Consider the following 22,377-nt stretch of genomic DNA (forward strand, 5'->3'; position numbering starts at 1 on the left):
CGCAGAAGCGTCTGTGTAACTGCGGCACTGCCGTTATATCGTACAGTTAGATCACGCGGCACAGTATTGCAGTTCATATTGTTCGTGTGCGCGCGTTTTTCAGTCGTTGCACAAAGAAAATATTCAACCAAGATTACATATGAAGACTACATTCTATGACAGGTAACTTAGTTTTAAATTTACAATATTTGTTATAACACAATACAACTTAGATTGTTGAATGTTCTTAGTTACATAGTATTGTTTTGAAATACTTCAAAGAAAAATGTCCGTATTTTTCAGGTGCGTTGACCTATACACATCGTGTCATTATTACAGTTCATATTCATCCGCTGCACAATAATTTTTTACAGGTTAGTATCGTCGTGGTAAAGTTTTTTTGATCACAGTAACATCGTTGTATAACAACGTGATTAATACATAAGCGTGTCCATTTCTCATTTCCATTATAGTCGTAGTGATGCAGTTCGTTGTGACTAAAAGCATTGCTTATTACAGATCAGACGTGACCCGTCGAGTAATTGGTCCACGTGCAGTTCGTTTTTTTACATTCCGTGGAAGCTTGGTTGCAGAACCTCGGACGGCACATAGCTGGCGTTGATCCTTGGACAGTCCAGGTAAGAGTGTCCGTCACATTTCGAGAACATTTCATTCCCTGAAGTTCCAACCAAAATTCTTCCACCCGTCGTGTTGTTTTCTGGACAGGCACTTTGTGTCCATTTAATCCAGTTAACATCTTGAAGTTAGGTACTGTAGTAATGTCACTAGACGATGCACGAATTATGCACTTCACATTTTCAGTTTTTTGCTGAATATAGCTCACCTAAATGTTCGTAGTTATTAATCAAGGAAATCGTTCATCGCGTTTACACTGATACGCTGCATAATGAATGGCATTAACAGTTTCTTTCACATAGGTTTCCGCGTAGTTGCAGAGTTAGTAATGTTCGTTAATGTCCGTGAACAGTGGTTCACTATGCAATCTCTTTTTGGCACTCGTTTTGTTCAAATTTTTACATAGTAACAGTTACACTATACATCAGTTAAAAAAAATAAGTAATTATACATACACACGTCACATATTTTCTTAGCATAAACATAATATAGTTGCACATAAACATGTTTACATCATCATTACATCGCTATAGGTTATTACATTGTGTCACATTTGATTTCATGAATTGCAGATATTTACATCCTCTTTAGCGGTTTTGCTGGGATATTATCGATGTTTTTTGTGATGTCATCTGAAATTAAGATAGGTTAGACACAACATTCATTACATCAGTAGGCAAGACCAGGCGTTTTCACTACTCAATAAATATTCAAAATAGTAAGAGAGAGAAAATGTTCGATTCCTCTCGTTTTGTGTGTGTGTGTAGAGTGTCTGTGTGGCCTTGACTACTGATAGATGCTTTTCGTGTTGAGAGATGTGCGTCTAATCTATTTCTCAAAGTAAAAGATCGCTTCACAGATGACGTCAGTCAGTTCGTCAGGTGTCACACCAAGTCAGTGGTACCTTCAGTAACAAATGTTCCGTGAAAAATTAATATGTCATCCAGTGCTACATAATCATAAATTTTACTTTAATATTCCGTCTTTCAGGTGGAGGCGCGCGCTGAAAGAAGAGTTCTTCTGTCTTCAACTGCCTCACTGGAACCGCTGAAATGAAAATTTCTATACTACTTATTATCTGTGTTGTAACAACAGAGTTTTTCGAGTTGCTTAGCAATATTTTGATGGGTATGACCTTGACATTATTCAGCATGAAATGCTCTAAGATCTCGGTGTGCGTATAGCCCAATAATTTTGTTAGTTCTAGGATGTTGTAACAGATACGCACCAGGATGCGGTATGTTAACAATTATATAAGGTCCTTCATATAGCAGACGCCACTTAGCGTTGCGTCGTTTGAGTGCTACAGATTTATGATGAGTACGAAGTAGTACAAGCATTCCTACCTCGAATTTTTGTTTTCTTTTTATTATGTTTCTGTGATGTTTGTTTCGTATTTGTGCGTGATGTGTCAATGTAGTCAATACTTCTTTTATTTTCTGTTCAGGTGTGATTTCCTTGTTCGACAACTTAGGTAATGGTTCTATCCACTGATCGTTCTGTTTGCAATTGAACATGATCTCGTTAGGTGTGTAATTCGTATCGTAAATATTTAAGTTATTGTGTACGTCTTCGAAAAGACTTAGGTAGGACACCCAATTAGTATGTTTTGATGAAATATAGGTCCTCATGAAACGGTTTAATTCTCGGAAAAGTCTCTCAGTCGCGTTACATTGTGGACTAAACCTCGAAATAAATATACTTTTGATGTTATTGTCCTTCAAGAAATTTCTCCATTTGTACCCAGAGTAGTATGCTGCATTATCTGATAGAATTGCTTTAGGTTTTCCCACGTGCGTCAGGTAATCACTTGAGAATCTTCGTATTATAGCATTTGCAGTGGCGGATTTTAAAGCATAAAGTTTTACATGTTTAGAAAATATATCGTAAAAAGCTAAGATATATTTGACGCCTCCAGAGCTTGCTGGATGCGGTCCACTGATGTCAGTACACAGAATTTCCAGGGGTTTACTGGGTAAAATAGAATGTAAATCTGTTTTTGTGGATAAATTCTGAGGTTTTGATTTTTGACATATGACACATGTTTTTAGTTCCCTGTAAATTTTTCTTCTCATATTGCTAAAATAACAGTATGTGCTGAGCTTTGCCAAACACTTTTTCGTCCCATAATGACCCCAAACTAAGTGTGTGTGCCAAATTAGATTACGTTCAGACTCTTTGGGAATGCATACACACCAGTTAGTAGCATTTGGATGTCGGCGGTAAAATAACACATCATTGTGTAACTTGTAATACTTAGTCAAAGGATGATTGTGTTTTTCTACCAGTAATGTTATTATCTTATACCAGTGAGGATCAGATTTTTGTAATTCAGCCATGTTTCTGCACATATCAATATAATATTGGTGATACTGCTTGTCTTGCATTAAGAGAATCCTGTAGTCATTTATATTTTCTAAGTCACTGTTGGTATCATTCATACCTTGTGGAAGTCTAGACAAAGTGTCTGCAATGGTGTTGTCCTTACCTCTTATGTACTTAATTTCAAAAGAGTAGTTCTGAAGTGTAACTGCCCATCGTGATAGTCTAGGATGTACAAGTTTACAAGTTAAAAAAAATGTCAGGGCCTGGTGATCGGTGTAAATTACCGTATGTTTTCCAAATAAATAATAATTGAATGTCTTGAATGCCCATACTATGGAAAGTGTTTCTAACTCAGTAGTGGAGTATGTACGCTCACATTCAGTTAGAGTGCGACTCGCAAACCCAATAATTCTTATCTGTTCCTCCTCTTTATTCTTTACAACTTGAAATAAGCAACAGCCCAAGCCAGTACGTGAAGCGTCACAAGTCATACAAAAATCTAAATTGAAATCTGGATGGCTCAATATGTTAGCATTCACTAAAGCATGTTTAATTGTATTAAAGTCATTCTGGCACTGTTCCGACCAGATCCAAACTTGATTCTTTCTGAGTAGATTTAGCAGATGTTTACTGTTCAAAAGTGGTTGTGGCAAAAAACGTCTGAAAAATGAACATAGCCCAAGGAATGATTTTAACTGCTTTTTAGTTCGAGGGCTAGGAAAGTTTCTGATAGCATCTAATTTACTGGGATCCGGACGTATGCCCTGTGAATTAATGATATGTCCTAAATACTTTATCTCACTGCAACCAAGTTTTGATTTTCTTAGGTTGGCTGTGACTCCAGCTTGTGCAAATTTTTCTAAAATTCTTTGAAGAGTGTCAACGTGTTCATTCCAAGATTGTGTAGCTATCAGTATATCATCTACATAGTGTGTGACTGTCTCAACTAAATCGTCGCCAAGCACGGTATCCAGGGCTATAATGAATACCCCCGAGCTGACATTCAGTCCGAAGGGTAGAACACAAAACTGATAGGTTCGCCCCCCGAACATAAATGCAGTATATTTCCGAGAATCAGGAGTGATACCCACCTGCCAAAACGAATTAGCGAGATCTATTGTGGAAAAATATTTTGCATCTAGAAATTTCTGTAATTGCTCTTCTAAATTTTCAGGTTTTGTGTGAACCGGAAAAATTATTTCATTAATAGCTCGTGCGTCTAACACTAACCTAATGCTTCCATTTGATTTTTTGACAACAAGTAGAGGACTACAATAAGGTTTCATTAATAGCTCGTGCGTCTAACACTAACCTAATGCTTCCATTTGATTTTTTGACAACAAGTAGAGGACTACAATAAGGTGAGGTGGATGGTTCAATGACCTTCCAGTCTAACATTTGTTTTAATTCTTGCCACACAGCAGGTCGTTGAGATAACGGTACGTTATATGTCTTATGGTAGAAGATCTTGTGAGGCTTAACGTCAATCTTGTACACATACGTGTTGATAACACCTAATCGTTTGGTAAAAACTTGTAAATATTTGGATAACACTTCCTGTAGTTTTATACGTTCATGTACACTGAGAGCTGTAGCTTCACTTATCTTATGATCAAGCAATGTTTTCAAGTCCATTATCTCTGTGTCAGATGAGTGTGTTTGCATGTCTTGAATGTCTTTGTCAAGTACTAACTGAACCTTGTACCCTGTACAGTGTTTGTCATGCTTTAGAGTTCTCCTGTCCAAATCAATAATAATTACACTGCCTTTATCATTTAAAATACATTTACCTTTGGAGAAGTCTATAATGCAGTCCTTCTCGCTCATAATATCTATTCCTAATATGCAATTTGTCACAAGGTTTTGTACAACCAGGAATGGCCATTGTACGGTTCCATTACCTATTTTAACGTTTACAAAAACTTGCTTCGTAACCCTACATGACTTATTACCTAGTGCAGTAGTTATTTTACAGTTTTGGGCAGGAAACTCAGGCACAGGTTCCAATTCACACATCTTTTTATAGAAATTAAAAGACAAAACGCTCACAGCTGCACCTGTATCTAGGATAATAGTAGTTGGAATCCCACCTACTACACCAGTAGTAAATGCTAAAACAATTTCATTTGTGTTTAAACGACATTGTGTACTGTCTTGTAAAAGTTCATCTGATATATTGTTATTGTGGTTGTATCTTATAAATAAAACAGGTAGTTTTTGTTTAGAATTACTCGGCATATCATTATTCTGTTGTTCAAGTGTGGTGTCAAATAACTGATTAACATTGAAGTCGCCCCCCAAGAATTCTTCAGCCACGACCTGGGGCAAAGTAGTGACTGTTTCTAGTTTGTTGGATTAGCATTTGTACTAGGTACTGACACAGATTGAGGTTGTACATCAGGTGTCATTTCTATTATATTCACATTCGGATATAGCCTATTATGATCTCCAAACTTTTGCGGTTGTTGTTGCTGTTGCGCATTATAACTTACCTGTCGGTCGTAAGGTATGCTCCAATTTTGACCTGGTGGCTGCTGTGGTAAAGCAGAGTTTGAATGAAAGTACTGATCGTTACGAGTCCAACCTTGATGCTGTCTTGGCTCGTAGTTATTATTATTTCTATTTCTGTTTGTGTTTTTGTTATTACCTTTGTATCCGTTGTTACCGTTGCAGTTATTACCGCGGTGCCTTTTGTATGGATTGCCGCATGAAATGTTATTACTGTTGTTACTATTGTTTGTATTGGAATACGCGTGTTGATTTTGATTTCCGTACTGAGACGGCATGTGAGTTTGCTGTTTTTGTTGTACCGCGTATCCAACTGTGGGCGCGCCAGAATTGTGTTGGCAAGCCTGCATGTTTTGCATACCACTAGTGTAAACATTGTGGCTGCTGTTTTGCCGCGCGAAGCGCTGATCTTCAAGTAACATGTCAACCGAATCTAAAGCTGTTAAAAAATAATCTGAATCGTCATCCGGGATATGTAGGAGTTTTTCTTTAATGTTGAAAGGCAATTTGGCCTTCAACGCACGGAGTATATCACGCGTTGCGACTGGTTCGTCTAAAAAATGTCCCATGTTCAAGTATTTTTCAAAATATCTGCGTAAGTTACCATTTTTACTGTTAAAAGTTTCAGGTTCTAAAATTTGTCTTCTGAGTCGCTCCTGGACGGATTGCGACCAGAATTTGTTCAGAAAAGCACGCTCAAACTCACTGTACGTGGTACATACGTCAGCTTGACTGTATGCCCAGACAGCTGCATCGCCTTGGATGTAACCGACAATATATGAAATCTTTTTCCGGTCACTCCAAGTGCGTGGAAATGCGTTACTAAAAGATTTAAGAAAAATCACCGGATGAATGGTTCGTTTTTCTGGGATAAAAATCTGAAATTGCCTGTGTTTCATTAAGCTTTCATCTTCCTTCGCATTGTGATATGGATTTATTCCACTGTAATTACTGGTATGTTCAGCTGGCGAGTAATTACGATAATGTTGCTGTGGTTTACCATGATAATAGCTTGCGTTTGTGTTTCCACATCGTGGTATGTGTTGTAGTCGTGGTGTGTTTTGTTCTTGTGTATTTGTCGTGTGCGGAATGTGTGTATCATACTCGAATGTATATTGGTTTCTGAACTGTACATTTTGACTGATATTTTCGTTACATTCAGACTGTAGTTGATCGGTGAATTGTCTCATGGGTGCAGTGACGGATTGTACTGCGTCACTGATCAGCTGTTTGTTATTAGTAATGTATTGCGCTACGGAGTCGTGCACAATTGTTGGTAAATTTTCACGTAAGCATCTATCAAAATGTTTGTCTTTGTTCTCAACCCAATCATGAAATTCTTTATTAATATTTTGAAAATGAGCTGTGGCATCTGATTGTAAGATGTCAGTCAGGTGTTGTTCAACATTGTCAAATTTATTCTGTACGTCAGTAATTCGTTTTTCAAGGCTGTCATGTACTGAAGGATATGTTTGAATTTGTTCAGTAAGAACTTCACACGTGACATTAAGGTTTTTTACTTGTGTCTGTAAAAGTGCTACGTCAGTTGTAGTCTTTTCTTGTCTCGTATTGAGCTGGGAAAATTTAGTACTGAGTTCGGTCATCTGTTTGGTCAGTGTGGCGTCTATAAGTTCCACACGTTTACACAAAGTGTCATTACCTATCTTGATTGCTATGAGATCAGATTTGATTTCGTCATTTTGTGTTTTTAACTGTTCATTTTGTGTCTCTAATTGTGCCTTTTAGGTTGCCATGTTTTCGGCGTTCTGTTTCCTTATGGTTGCCATATTTTCTGCGTTTTGTTTCACTAGCATTTGTAACATGTCGGCAATGTTTACCGTTTGCAAGGTCTCTGCCCCCGCCGCGTCATTAGACGTGACGTCATGCATTAACATGGGCTCTGATTGAGATTTTGAAATTTTTGTAGTGGACGGCCTATCGTCAAAATTTTCGTCAACACTTGCGTCAATGTTTGATGAATCGTCACTACCGGTTGCTGTCGTAAAGTCATTTTCTAACACTTGTCTCACGTCCGAGTCGGATTGCGCCTGAATAGTACGTCCTTGCTGTTCCATTTTTGCGTATTGTTTTCTAGTTATTACCATGCCACACGTGATATATGTTTCAAGAAAATTTTTGACACTGATTTTAAAATAAAATGTAGTTGAGCATGAATCGCTCGTAGCAACAATGGCTGTCTGTTAATTTAAAAATATAAACTGAATTTGAGATTATTGGTAATGGCTGCTGGCCATATTACATGATATCGTACAGAAGTCGGCCATATTGTACACTCGTGTATTGGTATTGTTGCATACATTATTGTTTAGGGAAAAGTACTGAGAATGAAATTTATCACTGAAACTGTTATGCGGAAAAGAAACACTACAGAATTTACTGAAAAGCTAATACACTGAATTATACGTCTGGTCAAGCCTGCTAATGCAAAGATGCTGCGTCTTACCTTATTTTGCTGGAAGTTTCATTGCGTCTTCCCGCAAAATTTCAGAATTGGAAAATATCTTCAGATTTTGTTATCTCTCATACATTGACGTCCAGGTCCAGAAAGTTGATTTTTTACATGAAACAAAGAGAACAATGTAACAAATGACAAAATAACAAGTCCGACACGCAGTCGCCAATATAAAATAAATAAATAAATAAAAATATATTGTTATTTTGATATTGATTATTCTATCTGTATGATGGTGATTGTGATTGCAATTGTATTTGCTTATCTGGAACGTGGACGTTTAATTATTCGATATCAGACGCTTGACAATGGCTTTTTCGTAAAGGCAATGTTACTCGTAGTTGACCGTGAAATAAAACTGAATAATCGGACTTCGTAATTAAATCGTTTCCAAAGACTGCTGCGGTAGGTGCGGACTCATAATCTAAATCTCAATATTACAATAATTTGCCAGCCATGCCAATACGTCGTACAGAGGTGATTGTCTACTAAACATAAAAAAGTTACACAGTTAGTTAAATCAGATATATTCAATGAATAAGCCTACAGTTCATAATCCTACTTACTTTTATAAATATAATTCTTTACAGAATCGAGTGCCTAGTGTGGTTGCAACTCGCAGTATTCTTCTATAACATGAAATATGGCGGTGTGCCAGACAATAAAATAAAATACGTGCTTCTCGCACCACTTCAACCTGAGCTCTCTCTTTCTTAATCAAACATAAGAGTAACGTAATTGTGCTTTTGTTTTATCAGCGACACAGCGCTGCAGTTGTGTGCCATAGGCTTTATTTATTTGTCACTGATTATTTATTTAATTAATATTTCGCGTTTCCGAGGAAACTCACGCTCGGCATGCAAATGTGCCTTTATAAGTCTTGAAACTTCTGAATCACACCTTGTATTTACACCCAAGTATCTTCTGATTTCATACTGTCTTCCAGGATGAAAAATGTCCTTAACTACTCAAACTCTTCAATATGTAAATAGAACAGTCCACTAAATAACTAAGAGGCATGATGAATTTTAATATTTGGAAATCATTATAAATTATATTGGAAGAAGTGTTATCACATACAAACACTTCACTTTATGTATGCCTAAAATTTTTATTGTGAGCATGCATTAGAGTAAAGTATTTCATTTGTAATGCCTATTTTTTGATGCTGCATGTAAAATGTTGAGCAATATAGATTCTCTCTGTAGTAAATGTAGTCCACACTTGCATAAATGGTTGTCCAGACAGATAACTACAAAACACTACTGGAAGCATCTTTACAGATCCCGGTGAGAGTGAAGTCCCTTGATTCTGTTAGTTCCAGGACAGGCAAGTAAACAGGCTCCAGCATGTGTTATACTGGATCAGTGCATAACAACTGTAATTTCTTACTCTTTTTATGTCGCAGGCTGATCTGCTGGAGTTGGCAGTCATGTGTGCATGAGGCGTGCTTGCCTGTGTGTATGAATGGTGTTTGTTTCTCTTTTGCTCATGAAAGCGGTGGCTGAAAGTTGTATGTAAGTGTCTTTGAATTGTCTGTGTCTGCAATTTAACATGTCCTCTTTATGATAAGTAACAATCTGTATTTTCCTATGTTGTTACTATAAGATCGATTTGGTCTTGCCATGTTCACATCACTATTAATAATTTGTCCACAGACAGGGTCATCCTGTTGAGTATCTCTAGTCCTTGTATGAAGTCAAGTGCTACTAAAATTATTCTTTTTTTTTTAGTCATGTCTTCTGGTTTGATGTGGCCCACCACAAATTCCTCTCCTGTGCCAACCTTTTCATCTCAGAATAGCAATTGCAACCTACATTCTCAATTATTTGGTGAATGTATTCCAATCTCTGTCTTCCATGATGTCTTAACAGATGTCCTATCAACCTGCCTATTCTTTATCAGTCCTTTTAATTTTCTACATTTGTCTATAGCACCACATCTCAGTGGCATTGGTTCGCTTCTGTTCTGGTTTTCCCTCTCGCTACCATACAATGCTGTGTTCCAAATGCACATTCTCAGAAATTTCTTTCTCAGATTAAGACCCATGTTTGATACTAGCAGATTTCTCTTGGTCAGGAATGCTCTTTTCTCCAGTGCTAGCCTGCTTTTTGTGTCCTTGCTTCATCCACTGTGAGTTATTTTGCTGCCTAGGTAGCAGAATTTCTTAACTTCGTCTGCTTTGTGGTTCCCAATTCTGATGTTAAGTTTGTCATTGTTCTCATTACTGCTACTTCTCTCTTTACTTGCATCTTTCTTCACTATACTCTCAGTTCATATTCTGTGTTCATTAGACTGTTCATTCCATTCATCAGATGCTGTAATTCTTGTTCATTTTCACTGAGGATAGCAATTTCATCAATGAATCTTATTATTGATGTATTTTCACCCTGGGATTTAACCCAACTCTTGAACTTACCTTTATTTCCCTCATTGCTTATTTGCTACATAGACTGAATAGTAGAGACAAAAGAAAAAGACTACATCCCTGCCTTGCACCCTTTTTAATCCAAGCACTTTTTTCTTGGTCTTCCAGTTTAACCATTTCCTCTTGGTTCTTGCACATATCATATACACTCCTGGAAATTGAAATAAGAACACCGTGAATTCATTGTCCCAGGAAGGGGAAACTTTATTGACACATTCCTGGGGTCAGATACATCACACGATCACACTAACAGAACCACAGGCACATAGACACAGGCAACAGAGCATGCACAATGTCGGCACTAGTACAGTGTACATCCACCTGTCGCAGCAATGCAGGCTGCTATTCTCCCATGGAGACGATCGTAGAGATGCTGGGGGTAGTCCTGTGGAACGGCTTGCCATGCCATTTCCACCTGGCGCCTCAGTTGGACCAGCGTTCGTGCTGGACGTGCAGACCGCGTGAGACGACGCTTCATCCAGTCCCAAACATGCTCAATGGGGGACAGATCCGGAGATCTTGCTGGCCAGGGTAGTTGACTTACACTTTCTAGAGCACATTGGGTGGCACGGGATACATTCGGACGTGCATTATCCTGTTGGAACAGCAAGTTCCCTAGCCGGTCTAGGAATGGTAGAACTATGGGTTCGATGACGGTTTGGATGTACCGTGCACTACTCAGTGCCCCCTCGACGATCACCAGTGGTGTACGGCCAGTGTAGGAGATCGCTCCCCACACCATGATGCCGGGTGTTGGCCCTGTGTGCCTCGGTCATATGCAGTCCTGATTGTGGCGCTCACCTGCACGGCGCCAAACACGCATACGACCATCATTGGCACCAAGGCAGAAGCGACTCTCATCGCTGAAGACGACACGTCTCCATTCGTCCCTCCATTCACGCTTGTCGCGACACCACTGGAGGCGGGCTGCACGATGTTGGGGCGTGAGTGGAAGACGGCCTAACGGTGTGCGGGACCGTAGCCCAGCTTCATGGAGACGGTTGCGAATGGTCCTCGCCGATACCCCAGGAGCAACAGTGTCCCTAATTTGCTGGGAAGTGGCGGTGCGGTCCCCTACGGCACTGCGTAGGATCCTACGGTCTTGGCGTGGATCCGTGCGTCGCTGCGGTCCGGTCCCAGGTCAACGGGCACGTGCACCTTCCGCCGACCACTGGCGACAACATCGATGTACTGTGGAGACCTCACGCCCCACGTGTTGAGCAATTCGGCGGTACGTCCACCCGGCCTCCCGCATGCCCACTATACGCCCTCGCTCAAAGTCCGTCAACTGCACATACGGTTCACGTCCACGCTGTCGCGGCATGCTACCAGTGTTAAAGACTGCGATGGAGCTCCGTATGCCACGGCCAACTGGCTGACACTGATGGCGGCGGTGCACAAACGCTGCGCAGCTAGCGCCATTCGACGGCCAACACCGCGGTTCCTGGTGTGTCCGCTGTGCCGTGCGTATGATCATTGCTTGTACAGCCCCCTCGCAGTGTCCGGAGCAAGTATGGTGGGTCTGACACACCGGTGTCAATGTGTTCTTTTTTCCATTTCCAGGAGTGTATTATCCATCTTTGCCTATAGCTTACTACTAATTTTCACAGAATTTCAAACATCTTTCATCATTTTGCATTGTTGAATGCTTTTTCCAGGTCCACAAATCTAATGAACATGTTTCAATTTTTCTTCAGTCTTGCTTCCATTGTCTACCACAGCATTGCTCCATACAGTCTTGGCATTCGAGGCAAATGTATTGGTTCGGATGCAGACACGTTACAGCAATCCACTACCATTCTCACCTCAGCCTTCACAGGATGTAATTACCCCACCAGCCCAGTTCAAAAGGAGATTTCCCTGGCCTCCACATCTAATCCTAGTACTGCCAATCCCTCCAAAAAACAACTTCGGAACACACCACTGGTCACTCAGTATTATCCTGATCTGGAATGTATTAATCAGCTACTTTGCCAAGGCCATGCCACGCCCTCAAATGAGATACATTCCATCTGAGATTTTGCCCAACACACCTAGAATAGCTTTTCATCACCCTTCCAATCGCCTCAGTATACTTGACAGACACCACGCTCCTTCTCCACCCATCTTCCAACATAGTCCTAACTCTATGATCATCCTCACTGCAAGACTTGTCCTGTGCACTGTCCTACCACCACCTATACCACCAGCCTTATAACTGGCAAAACATATACTGTCAAAGGGAGAGCCATCTGTGAAACGACATGTCATATACTAACTGTTATGTAAACACTGTCTGACATTTTACATCAGCAGGACTACCACCAAGTTATCAGGTAGGATGAATGGGCATAGGCAGAGAGTGTATACTGGCAACATGCAATATCCTGTTGCAGAGCATGCTCTACAACATGAAAATCATGAGCTCATGCCTGTTTCACCGTTCGCGCCATTAGAATCCTTCCCCCCAGACACCACTTTCTCGGAACTCCGCAGGTGGGAGCTAGCACTTTGATATGCCCTTGGTTCTTGCCACCCATCTGGTCTTAATTTACATTAATTTCTTCTGCTTCAGCATTTATTCACAGTAACTACTCCTTTCTTCACTCCATTTTAGTTTTCTGCATCTTACCTGTCTATTTTTTGCCTCTCCCTCCCACCTCTGTTACATATAATGTGCTTAGCTGTTCACTCATATTAACTCATGCAGCATGTTTAAACAGTAATCTCTGTCTTGCATATTACCCTGTCTTCCACCTTTAAACTCTCAGGTTTTCAAATCTCATCTGGTGCAGTCCCCATCAGTCAGTCTTTCCTTCTCAACCATCCCAGTAAGTCTCCCCTGACCTGCAGTTCTGGGTACTTTCCTGAAATCTACACATTTTCCTAGACCTCTTCAGTCCTTTTGCTTCACCTTTCTTCCTTCCCCTTCAACCCTTCTGCCTTCCCCTTTAACCCTTCTGCCTGAAGAAGGAGCCACCGGCTCCGAAAGCTCGCCTAATTATAATCTTCTTTTGTGTGTGTGTTCTGCTGCCTCTTGGTGAGTAGATTTTTCCTGAACATTTTTGTACTTCTTTCTTTTGTTGATCAGCTAAAGTATGTCATCTGTTAACCGTGGTTTATCTTCCAAATTACCTTATTTTGGTAACATCAGAACTGCCTCCGTCATGGCTTTACCTTTCCTGAAGTCAAACTAATTGTCATCTAACAGCTCCTCAATTTTCTTTTCTATTCTTTTGTATATTATTCTTGTCTGCAACTTGGATGCATGAGCTATTAAGCCCATTGTACGATAATTCTCACGCTTGTTGGCTCTTGGTGTGTTCAGAATTGTGTGGGAGATGTTTTTTGGAAAGCCTGATGCTATATTACCAGTGTCATACATTGTACACACTGACTTGAATAGTCGTTTCGTTGCCACTTCCTGCAATGATTTTAGAAATTCCAATGGAATGTTATCTATTGCTTCTGCCTTATTTGATCTTAAGTTTTCCAAAGCTCTTTTAAATTCTGATTCTAATAATTGATTCCCTATCTCTTCCCTGTTGACTCCTGTTTCTTCTTCTGTCACGTCATCAGACAAGTCCTCCCTCATAGAAGCCATCAACATGCTCTTTCCACCTGTCTGTTTTCTCCTTTGAATTTAACAGTGCAATTCCCATTCCACTCTTAATGTTACCATCCTTGCTTTTAATTTCACCAAAAGTTGTTTGACTTTTCTATATTATTAGTCCATCCATCCAATAATCACTTCTTTTTCAATTTCTTCACATTTTTCGTGCAGCCATTTTGCCTTTGCTTCCCTGCTCTTCCTAAGTTACTTGTATTTCTGTTTTCCTGAATTTCCCTGAACATTTTTGTACTTCTTTCTTTTGTTGATCAGCTAAAGTATGTCATCTGTTAACCGTGGTTTGTTCGCAGTCGCCTTCCTTCTATGAACGGTTTTCCATTCTGCTTCTGTGATTGCCCTTTCTAGAGGTGTCCATTCCTCTTCAACTAAACTGCCTACTGAGCCTTTCATTATCATACTTTCTTTTGTTGATCAGCTAAAGAATGTCATCTGTTAACCATGGTTTGTTCACAGTTGCCTTCCTTCTACCAACAGTTTTCCGTCCAGCTTCGTGATTGCCCTTTCTAGAGGTGTCCATTCCTCTTCAACTAAACTGCCTACTGAGCCTTTCATTATCATAGTACCTATAGCCTCAGAGAACTTCAAACATATTTCTCCATTCTTTAGTGCTTCCATATTCCACTTCTTTGTGCATTGATTTTTCCTAACTAGTTTCTTAAACTTCAACCTACTCTTCATCATTACTAAATTATGATCTGAGTTTAGATTCCTCCTGGGTATGCCTTACAGTCCAGTATCTGATTTCAGAATCTCTGCCTGACCTTGATGTAATCTAACTGAAGTATTATTATGAAAAAGAAAGTTGCTACCCACTACATAGCAGAGATACTGAGTCGCATATGGTGAGTAGTAGCTTTCCATTTCACAATACTGTTACATTCCATCCTGGATTTTCCATTGTTTGACCAACTGAAATCTTCCCACATATCGTGACCTTTTCAGTGTATACCACCACCTCTTGTGATTCTTGAACAGAGTATTCATTATTGATGATTCATTACTACTAGCTGAAATTTATTGCAGAACTTAATTAGTCTTTCTCTTCTCGCAGTTTTACTACCAAGCGCATATTTTCCTGTAAACATTTTTTTCTCCTTTCCCTACAACCACATTCCAATCCCCTATTATTAGATTTTCATCTCCCTTTACATTCTGAATCACTGATTCAGTATTCTCATGTACTTTCTCTGTCTTTTTATCCTTGACTTGTGATCCTACTCCCATTATAACATTTTGTGCTGCTATTGATATTACCATATATTCATCAAACTAGAAATCCTTGCCTTCTTTCCATTTCACTTCTCTGCCCCCCCCCCCCTTCCCCCCATGTATAGATTGAGCCTTAGCATTTCCCTTTTCAGATTTTCTAACTTCCCTGCCACGTTCCAACTTCTGATATTTCATGCCCCAACTCTTAGAATGCTATCCTTTTGTTGGTCATTCTATCTTTTTCTCATGGTCACCTCCTCTTTGGCAGTCCGCTACTGGAGATCTGACTGAGGAACTAGTCTGGAATCTTTTATGGATATACCATCATAACACTCTGTAATTGCAGGGTACGTGCCCTGTGGATGCACATTATGTGTCTTTAATGCAGTGGTTTCCACTGCCTTCTGCAGGTCATGCCATTGATCATTGCTGATTCTCCTGCCTTTTAGGGGCAGTTACCCACCCCAAGGACGAAAGAGTGCCCTGAACCCCTGTTTGCTTGTCTGCCCTCTTTCACAAGGCTACAAGACAGAGCGAGGGTGACTTCTTATGCTGGAAGTCATCAACTGCCATTGCTGATGATTTTTATTCAGAATACAAGCAATGGCAAGATTTGAACCCAGGACTGAGGACGTTTAGTTAACTCAGGTTCTGTGTCTTTGAATAGTTAATCTTATTGCTGATTTTTGTTCTTATGACTTGGCAAAATGTGTGATCAATGTCAGTGTTCAGCAGATCCACACATACTTCATTGCCATCAACTACAAGGTGTCATTTCCTGGAGGGAAGGTTAATCTTCATTTCCCTTTGCTGAAGAGTTACCATATCTAAAATATAGTCCACTTTAATATAAAAGGGTCATTTTTTTGCAGAATTTTAATTTTTTGTGTAATTGGCAATGTATTAAGCTTACAGAGTTGATGGTTAGCACTGTTATTCAGTTTATCTCTTACGTTCTAAAGTAAAATAATCATTCCGAAAATTGACGTCTCTAATTTTGCTTCACCATAAACTCACCCAACTACAGCCACACAACATAATAAATAATTCACACACAATACTGAATATTTTTGAAATGATAAAGGATTTTCAATTTATGATAATAAAAGATAATTTTGTAAACAATTCTCACCGTATTTTGAATCTATTTATTTCTATACATTTTCACAAAATCTCATCTTTACAACAATAGATCCTCACTCTTATGTATGCAAGCCAATGTCTCTCTATCAAAGTCTGATACAGAGTGAATAATAATTCATATTTCATTGCAAGAAATAGCAAAACAATTGAATTTGGGCAGCATGAAATATGTGCACTTAGCACCTTTGACTACTACCAATGTACAACAGATACTCTGGCAATTTACATGGAGCGACAAATACAGGGTGAAGCAAATAAAAGTGGCCCAGAGAACGGAGTTCCAAGGTACAAAGGAACACAGCAAAGGAAAGGAAATACAGTACTAATCTGACTATAGCAGATGTTGAAAGTGACCACCATTCATCTCTCGGCACTTTTGTGCCGTGGACAGCAAGTTGCTAAAAGTGGATCGAAGCTGGACTGCTGGAACAGCTGCACTCTCATCCAAAATGTTCTGCTGCACTTCTTGAAGACTATCAAGGTTTTTGTGATGTACCTTAGACTTGAAGGCTTCCCATGCAAAGTAGTCATACACTGACAGATCAGGTGACCCGGATGGCCAGTTAGGGCTGCAACAAGACTGACCTTTACTGACAACTGTTTTAAGTGTGAAGATTGTGTAAATCTGCCCCAGGGTTCGGCTAGCTGTATGGGCAGTTGCCCCACCCTTTTGAAAGTAACATTAAGTCTTATCCTCCTCTGTTAATGTTGCCACTCATCCAGGCCAGTTTTATGTGCACCACCCTGTATAATTTGAGATATTACAAAGTGCTTGGTGGCAGCATACCGCTTTAGTTATTAAATATGGCTGCTTGCATACAGCTGCCCCAACCTCTGATGGCTGTCGTCATTATTCAATTTTTTAAATTTATTTTTGGTAATGGAGGAGGAGGAGGAGATTAGTGTTTAACTTCTATTTTTGGTGATATTGCTTTCTCCTTCTTAGTTGGAAAGGACAAGGATTGTTGTTTTTTCTAGCAGCATTTTCACACAAAATTTTGGTAAAACTCATCAATACAGATACATAAAACAATTTAGTGTCCCATGTACACATAATAAAATATTTGGTCAGATTTTAATGTTTTCATTTTGAAATAGACAATGGTAAGATCGAGGTCTCCCTCTCATAAAAGTGGTCAGCACCTCTGAGTATTACCTACATACAACAGACACTGTGACAATTCACATAAACTGACAAATATAATTTGAGATAAACCGCTACCGTCACCACCACCAAAGAATTATGGACTAGGAATGTGAGTCCTATTGCTGCATTTCTGAGCTTAATAGGCAACCAAATCTCTAATTGTGTCTTACAAGATCTGGTGCCTACAGCTCCCAGAATCTTGCAGTTATTCATGAGTAACATTGGCACCTTTACACTCTCATGTACACTCTTGAACAAATCAGTGGAGACCACATAAACAGCAGAGCCTGTATCTAACATTATTGTGATTTCAGTGTTGCCCGTATATGCAGGAAATGCTAATTATGATACAGTAGAACATTGACCATTAAAATGGTCTACATCTGAGTAAAATTCTTCTCCGATGTCATTCCCATTACACAGTTTATCAAGTTGGTCTGTTACTGCCCCTACACCACGCCATGACATCCATTTCAGCATATAATGAGATCACAATTAGTTTTCCTATACAAATGTGGATGGGCTATTGCTTTTGTGGTCCAGAGGTTTGATTACACCAGTTTAACTCAGTTTGATGGTTTTGTTGTTGGTTTTGCCACTGACAATGACTGTTATTGTTTGCATAACCAGGATTGTACCCATTATCTTGTCATCTATGTTTATACTTGTTACAATAATTATGGTGATTGTTATTATTATTATTTTACCTTTCTTTTCTCAGACGTTATGTCTGGTCAAAAATGGAAAGTGACGCGGACCTTGATCAAGCGTGACTTCCTTTTAACTGTACGGTATATGTTATATTGCATTTAGGAACTTTCGGGTAATTGAACATGTATCAATAACTACGGATTTCTGTAGTTGTATATATAAGTTTGGATGTAGCTGTATTGCATTGATGTACTGGTGGATATTGTGCGGTATGACTCCTGTAGTTGATAGTATAATTGGAATAATGTCAACTTTATCCTGATGCCACATGTCCTTGACTTCCTCAGACAGTTGGATGTATTTTTCAATTTTTTTCTCCTGTTTTCTTTTGTATATTTGTTGTATTGGGTATGGATATTTCGATTAGTTGTGTTAATTTCTTCTTTTTATTGGTGAGTATGATGTCAGGTTTGTTATGTGGTGTTGTTTTATCTGTTATAATGGTTCTGTTCCAGTATAATTTGTATTCATCATTCTCCAGTACATTTTGTGGTGCATACTTGTATGTGGGAACGTGTTGTTTTATAAGTTTATGTTGTAAGGCAAGCTGTTGATGTATTATTTTTGCTACATTGTCATGTCTTCTGGGGTATTCTGTATTTGCTAGTATTGTACATCTGCTTGTGATGTGATCTATTGTTTCTATTTGTTGTTTGCAGAGTCTGCATTTATCTGTTGTGGTATTGGGATCTTTAATAATATGCTTGCTGTAATATCTGGTGTTTATTGTTTGATCCTGTATTGCAATCATGAATCCTTCCGTCTCACTGTATATATTACCTTTTCTTAGCCATGTGTTGGATGCGTCTTGATCGATGTGTAGCTGTGTTAGATGATATGGGTGCTTGCCATGTAGTGTTTTCTTTTTCCAATTTACTTTCTTCGTATCTGTTGATGTTATGTGATCTAAAGGGTTGTATAGGTGGTTATGAAATTGTAGTGGTGTAGCCGATGTATTTATATGAGTGATTGCTTTGTGTATTTTGCTAGTTTCTGCTCGTTCTAGAAAGAATTTTCTTAAATTGTCCATCTGCCCATAATGTAGGTTTTTTATGTCGATAAATCCCCTTCCTCCTTCCTTTCTGCTTAATGTGAATCTTTCTGTTGCTGCATGTATGTGATGTATTCTATATTTGTTGCATTGTGATCGTGTAAGTGTGTTGAGTGCTTCTAGGTCTGTGTTACTCCATTTCACTACTCCAAATGAGTAGGTCAATATTGGTATAGCATAAGTATTTATAGCTTTTGTCTTGTTTCTTGCTGTCAATTCTGTTTTCGTATTTTTGTTAGTCTTTGTCTATATTTTTCTTTTAGTTCTTCTTTAATATTTGTATATCTATTCCTATTTTTTGTCTGTATCCTAGATATTTATAGGCATCTGTTTTTTCCATCGCTTCTATGCAGTTGCTGTGGTTATCCAGTATGTAATCTTCTTGTTTATTGTGTTTTCCCTTGACTAAGCTATTTTTCTTACATTTGTCTGTTCCAAAAGCCATATTTATATCATTGTTGAATACTTCTGTTATCTTTAGTAATTGGTTGAGTTGTTAATTTGTTGCTGTCAGTAGTTTTATATCATCCATGTATAGCAAATGTGTGATTTTGTGTGGGTGTGTTCCAGTAATATTGTATCCATAATTTGTATTATTTAGCATATTGGATAGTGGGTTCAGAGCAAGGCAGAACCAGAAAGGACTTAATGAGTCTCCTTGGTATATTCCACGCTTAATCTGTATTGGCTGTGATGTGATATTATTTGAATTTGTTTGGGTATTAAGTGTGGTTTTCCAATTTTTCATTACTATGTTTAGGAACTGTATCAATTTAGGATCTACTTTGTATATTTCCAATATTTGTGGTAACCATGAGTGGGGTACACTATCAAAAGCTTTTCGGTAATCAATGTATGCGTAGTTTAGCACTCTTTGTTTAGTTTTAGCTTGATATGTCACCTCTGCATCTATTATCAGTTGCTCTTTACATCCTCGTGCTCCTTTGCAACAGCCTTTTTGTTCTTCATTTATAATTTTGTTCTGTGTTGTATGTGTCATTAATTTCTGTGTAATGACTGAAGTTAATATTTTGTATATTGTTGGTAGGCATGTTATAGGGCGATATTTAGCTGGATTTGCTGTGTCTGCTTGATCTTTAGGTTTCAGATAAGTTATTCCTTGTGTAAGTGTATCAGGGAATGTGTATGGGTCTGCAATGTAACTGTTAAATAATTTTGTTAGATGTTAATGTGTTGAGGTGAACTTCTTTAGCCAGAAATTTGCTATTTTATCTTTTCCAGGGGCCTTCCAATTGTGAGTAGAATTAATTGCTTGAGTGACTTCATGTTGCAAAGTTATCACTTCAGGCATTTGTGGTATCATCTTGTATGTGTCTGTTTCTGCTTGTATCCACCATGCATGCCTGTTATGTTGTACCGGGTTTGACCATATGTTGCTCCAGAAGTGTTCCATGTCTGTTATGTTTGGTGGATTGTCTATTTTAATGTGTGTGTTATCTATTGTCTGGTAAAATTTCTTTTGGTTTGTGTTGAATGTTTGGTTTTGTTTCCTTCTATTTTGACTTTTTTTGTATCTTCTAAGTCGTTTGGCCAATGCTTGTAATTTCTGCTTCTTTTCATCTAATTGCTCTATCGCTTCTTGTTGTGAGATTTTACCTAACCTTTTTCGTTTTTTTTTTTCTGACATTTCATTTCTTATAAATTGTGTTAGCTGTCCGATGTCTTTTCTCAGTTTTTCTATTCTGATCTGTAGCCTGTGTTGCCATGCTGGTTTCGTGGGTTTCTTCTGTGTGTTGGTTGGTTCTTATCTCTGCCTAGTGTGTATATTTAGTGTAGTGAGTGCTCTTATATAAACCAGTAGTTGTAACTCTTCCATAGTTATGTTTTCATTTATTTTGTTGTGTATGATTGTGTTGATAGTTTTTATTGTTGTTTCGACTTGTGGGAATGGTCTAATGTCTGTATTTGTGTCTTTGTATTCTGTATATGTCAGCTGAAATTTTTCTTCTATATCTAACATGTGTGTCGCTTCGTGTTCTATTTATGCTTGTTCTGGTGGCTGTCGTAAGATTTTGTTTTCCTCTGATTGTTTAATTGATGCATGTTGTTCTTTGTTTGTTTGCTCTGGGATGTTTGAGTCCATTACTGTATTTTCGTCTTCTTCTTCTTCTGATTGCACATTACTTTGTTCCAGTATTTGTTGTACTTGTTTGATGTTTTCATATTCTGACTGGGGTATCCTGTTATTTTTTATTATTACACGGGTCTGATCAGCTGGTCGTTGTTCTGTTAAAAATTTTAATTCTGGGTATCTGGTAATAAATGTTGTGTATACTTGTGATCTGTATCCAGTTGTGTTGGTTCCTAGGTTTGTTGCTTGGTAATAACAGAACATGAGGTGTCGATTAACTTCACCTGACCATCTCATCCTCTGTCTTTGTTTTCCTTCTAGGGTGGTTGCAGGAAGCATATCCTGCAAAACACCGTTATTTGGATTTAAATCATTTTCCAGTTGGCTAGCAGTGTCGTTACCATTGTGGGCGGGCATAGGGTTCAAGCGTCGTCCCCGACCATGACGGCGCTTGTCCGAGGCTTCTTTAGTTCTGTCCTGAACCAACTAATCACACTAAAAGAGGGGTTAGCCCCATTAGTGGTTTGTTCTTTTCGTCGCCTTTTACGACTGGCAGAACATACTGGAGGCCTATTCTTTTCCCGGGCCTCCACGGGGTAATTATTATTATTATTATTATTATTATTATTATTATTATTATTATTGCTATTATTCCAGTGCTTTCCTGGATTGTCATGTTGCTCGGTATGATTTGCTTGATGATTTGTACTGGAATAATCAGCAGATCTTTTGTGACTGTTGCTACTGCTAATTTTTACAGTGTTTGCTCCTGCTATAGTGTCATTGTGACTCAGATCGATGGAACCACGTACCACAGGGGTTCAGTAGGATACAATTATGCAACTTCTGGCCCTGCAGAACACTTGACCACTTTCTTCTTGTAAATGTAGATGTATTGGTACCAATGTTACTCAAGTGTATTACAATGAGTGACCCAGAACTTTCATAAAACAAACAGGTTTATTGCTGTGATATCAATATAATGGAAGGAAACATTCCACGTGGGAAAAATTATATATAAAAACAAAGATGAGGTGACTTACCGAACAAAAGCGCTGGCAGGTC

At 38.7% G+C, this 22,377-nt stretch overlaps 1 protein-coding gene across 2 annotated transcripts in view; it reads left to right on the forward strand.

Moving 5' to 3' along the window:
* LOC124776284 (coiled-coil domain-containing protein 39) overlaps positions 1-22,377 on the forward strand; it is a 503,452-nt gene that overhangs the window by 414,978 nt on the left and 66,097 nt on the right. The window lies entirely within an intron of this gene.

This window comes from Schistocerca piceifrons, chromosome 2 (assembly GCF_021461385.2).
Source record: "Schistocerca piceifrons isolate TAMUIC-IGC-003096 chromosome 2, iqSchPice1.1, whole genome shotgun sequence".
Lineage (NCBI taxonomy): Eukaryota > Metazoa > Arthropoda > Insecta > Orthoptera > Acrididae > Schistocerca > Schistocerca piceifrons.